This window comes from Brassica napus, chromosome C8, assembly GCF_020379485.1.
Source record: "Brassica napus cultivar Da-Ae chromosome C8, Da-Ae, whole genome shotgun sequence".
Lineage (NCBI taxonomy): Eukaryota > Viridiplantae > Streptophyta > Magnoliopsida > Brassicales > Brassicaceae > Brassica > Brassica napus.
Window position 1 is genome coordinate 2,809,608 of NC_063451.1, and position 4,660 is coordinate 2,814,267.

Below are 4,660 nucleotides of genomic sequence, written 5' to 3' on the forward strand. Positions count from 1 at the left end.
CCGTTATGTAATAAGTATAATTTTGCATGATCGAATCAAATTCACTCCTGACCGCTTCGTTCCAGAATGGAGCTTCTGGTGAAGCCATGGCTTCTGCCAAAGTTTTTGGAACATTTTCTACTAAAAATGCCATTAGGAAATCTTCTCCAAAAGATTTTTCTTTTCGAGCTCTTTTGCTCCTTCGAGGTTCATCTTTTTCTTCATTTTCTGAAATATCATTTATAGAAATCTCGACGTTTGTCTCAGTTTCTGAGTTTTTGTCATTGTCTCTTTCTTCTCGAGTTCGTTTTGAACCTTGTTTTTCCTTATATGGAAAAATATTTTCGAAGAAAGATGCATTTCTTGATTCCATGACTGTATTTTCATGAATGTCTGATATTTCAGATTTATGTACCAGAAATCGATAAGCATTACTGTTATGTGCATATCCGATGAAGATGCAATCCACTGTTTTAGGTCCAATAGTGACCTTCTTTGGTGGCGGTACTGCAACTTTTGCTAGGCACCCCCACACTTTGAGGTATTTATACGAAGGTAAATTACCTTTCCATAATTCATATGGAGTTTTGCCAGTTACTTTGTGTGGAATTTTGTTGAGGATATAATTAGTGGTAAGCAATGCTTCCCCCCACATGTTCTGGGGTAACCCAGATTCCTGCAACATTGCATTCATCATCTCTTTTAGAGTTCGATTTTTGCGTTCAGCAACTCCACTGGTGAGTAAGGAGCTGTAGTTTGATGGATTATTCCATGTTCTTTACAGAATGCATTGAATGGACCATCATACTCGCCTCCTCTGTCGCTTCTAACTACTTTAATAGTTGTTTTAAGCTGATTTTCGACCTCGAGTTTAAATTCTTTAAATTTTTCTAAGGTTTCGTCTTTGCTATGTAATAAATATACATAACAATATTTTGTGCAGTCATCTATGAAGGTCACAAAGTACTTTTTACCACCTCTAGTTTGTAAGTATTTTAAATCACATAAATCTGTGTGAATTAAATCTAGAGGTTTATTAGTTCTTTCAACACGAGGTGATGGCGTTTTCGTGAGCTTAGCCTGTACGCATACTTCACATTTTTGTTTACTTGTTTTGCATTTAGGAATTAGATTTAAATTCATTAATCTTTGTATAGATTTGTAGTTTACATGGCCTAATCTTTCATGCCATATATTAAAAGACTCAACCAAATAAGCAACTGGCTCTTTCTTATTCATTGAAACTTTTGAAGCTACAACTTTCGGAGGGACTGTCATTACATTCAACTTGACAAGTCCACCCTTAACATACCCTCTTCCCAAATACATCCCATTTTTCCTAATCACGAGCTTGTCCGCCTCAAAATTTGTGGCGAATCCATTCTTGCTGAGCAAGGTTCCCGAGACCAGGTTCTTCCTCATGTCAGGCACATGCTTCACATTCGTCAGAGTGACCTCATGTCCAGATGTCATCTTCAAAATCACATTGCCGCGTCCTTCAATCTTGGAGACTGCAGTGTTTCCCATCTTGAGCTTCTCCTCAGTCATGCTTTTCTGATAGGTGCTGAACATCGCCCTATCGGTGCAAATGTGGGTGGTTGCACCAGTGTCATACCACCATTCCTTGGGGTTGTTGCTTTCAACCATGTTGGCTTCAGTCACCACAGCAACGAGATCCTCCTCTGTGAGATTTGCCTGAGCCTTCTCATCCTTGATCTTTTTGCGACACTCAACAGTCTTGTGCCCCACTTTGTGGCAGTAGTGACATTTCCCCCTGAACTTCTCCACATTCGCATTCGCATTGATTTCAATGCCTTTGTTCTTGAAGTTTTTTCCAGAAGCCTTCAGGGCTGCAGCAGTTTTGGAAGGCTTGGCAGGAGAATGGGCGTGTGCCTTTCCTTTGCCTTTGTGCTCAGCCATGTTGACACTGTGCTCCTTAGCAGTGACCTTGTCAGCAATTCGGTTTCTGGATTCCATCTGAAGCCTCATGATGAGCTCCTCGAGCCCCATCTTCTTCTTCTTGTGCTTCAAGTAGTTCTTGAAATCCGCATAGCTTGGAGGAAGCTTTTCAATGAAGCTGAGAGTTGTGAATGTCTCGCAGATGGACATTCCTTCAGCAGCGATTTCATGGCAAATGAGCTGAAGCGCTTCCACCTGATCCATGATGGGTTTTGAATCCACCATTTTGAAGTCGTGGAACTTTGAGACCACATACTTCTGGCAGCCAGCGTCCTCACCTCTGTACTTCTTGTCCAGTGATCTCCATAGCTCTTTCGCCGTGGGGATCTCACAGTAGACACGGTACAATGGGTCAATGAGACGACCCAAAATGTAACCTTTGCAGATGAAGTCGGAATGCACCCATATGTCAACAGTTGCAAGACTGTGAACATCATCTATCCGTACGGAATCAGGGGCTTGTCCTCCTGGATGAACTTGTCCAGTTTCATCGTTGTCAGAAAGAACATCATCTTCTTCTGCCACGTTTTGAAGCCTTTGCCATCAAATTTGTCTGGCATCAGTCCTTGAGTGAACAAGCTAGGTACAGCCGGAGGAGTTTGAACTGCCACCGGAGCACTTGCAGATGCTGATACTGAACCCGTCTGATAAAGACCAGCACCAAATAGGCTACGGCGAGTGGTTTCATCAGCAGCATTTCCCGCAGGGAGGATAGTGCTTGTTGTTGCTGCAGCGGTAGATGTTGTGATGTTTGTCGTAGCGGTTGTCACGCCAGTTGCATCAGTTGCTGCAGCGTTGAGTGGAGTCTGAATGACATCCGTGGTGTCAATGGGGGTGTTGTTATCGTTTGTCATTTTTCTGTAGAAAAAAAAAAAAAAAACGGATTAGTACTCCATTCAACAAATAACATATTATTTTAAAGAAAATAATAGTCTAAAATCGATGTTCATTTTTGGTATTTGAACCAAATCATATCGATATAAGTCTGGAAAAAACGTTTTGCAAACTCGCTTAAAAGCGTTCGCAGAAACCATTTTTATAGACTTAGAATGTTTCACAAACTCGCTTAAGAAAACGGTTACTGAAACGATTCATGTATATAACGTTTGAAGAATGTATCAACGTTTTGCGAAAATGCTAGAAAGCAATCCGCAAAGCGTAATGAAATAAACCAGAAACGTTTCGCGGAAGTGCTCTAAGGCAAATCGCAAACACATTTAGGCAGAAACGTTTCGCGGATAAGCGTATAGCAAATCGCAAACATCGTTGTGAGATAAGAACAAAACGTTTCGCGGAAATGCTAGAAAGCAAATCGCAAACACGGTTCCAAAACCCGTTTCTATTAATCGTTTATCAACCCGATTAAAGCTTTAAACATAAAGCGATTTTGAGTTAAGATTGTAAAGCCGGAAAACCGGACCGATGTAAACGATATAATAAAAGCGATGTTAAGGAAATAGACGAATATAGAAAAACGAATACGAGGACGATAAGAAACCGTATTCGCAAATAGACATGGAGTCGAGATATGATCTCTTTCCTTAACTCAAAATATTCGCTCCGTTAGTGAGACGGGACTGTACGAATATAGAGTCCCAGGATACAACCATGGCAGACGAATCACGCCTCACTCGTGATCGCCCTATCGAACTATAAACTCTACGAAACACTCTCTAGACTTACGTTGAGGGATTTGGTGATTTTTTGTTGCGTAAAAACTTTTTGAGAAATGAAGGAGGAGACGAGTTTATAAAGAAGAGAAGACGAGCCACTTTCCGTAACTGATGCCGCACGTGCGCACGTTGGCGGAAATCTTGCGAGGATCTCGGAGGCGAGGCGTTACGAAACTTCCTCCGCAAGATCTTTTCTCGTTTAAACTTATCGTCAAGAAGAGAGACAGCGTGTTGTTTTTAAACGAACTACGTGTTATTTAAAATAAAATGCATGTCGTTTTTCGGGAATTAAATGGCAGAACGTTGAGCTTAACTTGGTCCAAAAAGAATAGTTCTTATCGGGCCAAACACCCAAGCCCAAGCCCAAGCCCAAGCCCAAGCCCAAGCCCAAGCCCACGCCCACGCCCACGCCGAGCCGAGCCGGCCGGACGGCGGCGGCGGCGCGCGCGTGGGGAGCTCTCTCTTCCTCTGAGCTGTTTAACCTCTCATGTCATGAAGACATATATATACCCAAATCAACTGTCCCAACCAATGTGGGATGTTGTTAACTTCATTTCATTAAAGCCAACAAGGCTTTTTATAAGAACCCATAGGCCCATTTCGTTTTCACATTTTTCCATATATTATTTGAGCCATTAGGCTTAATAATTAGGCCCAACAATCCCCCACATGAATAGAAATGACTCTTCTAAAACATATGCAGACTAAATGCAGACTCGATAGACTCTAAAAACTATACTTATTCTAATCTTTACTAGACTAGACAAACTTATCGAGAGTGTTTGCGAAAAATTCACTGTGTTTGAGTTGGTGGCATTTTTAAGCCTTGAACCACTCATAGTTAATATCTGTCGGGTTTACTTTACCAGAAGGTGAACATGATGTCTTGAACCAACCGGTGTTTTATGTAAACCGAGACAACATGCATAACGCAGCTTCATTTTCTCGTAGAACTTAGTTCTCTATTGTGTTCATTGTGGCCCTGAACTTTCCTGGTTTTCATGAGTGAACTTAGAGAATATAGCCTTGCATTCATTCTCCTAGAAACG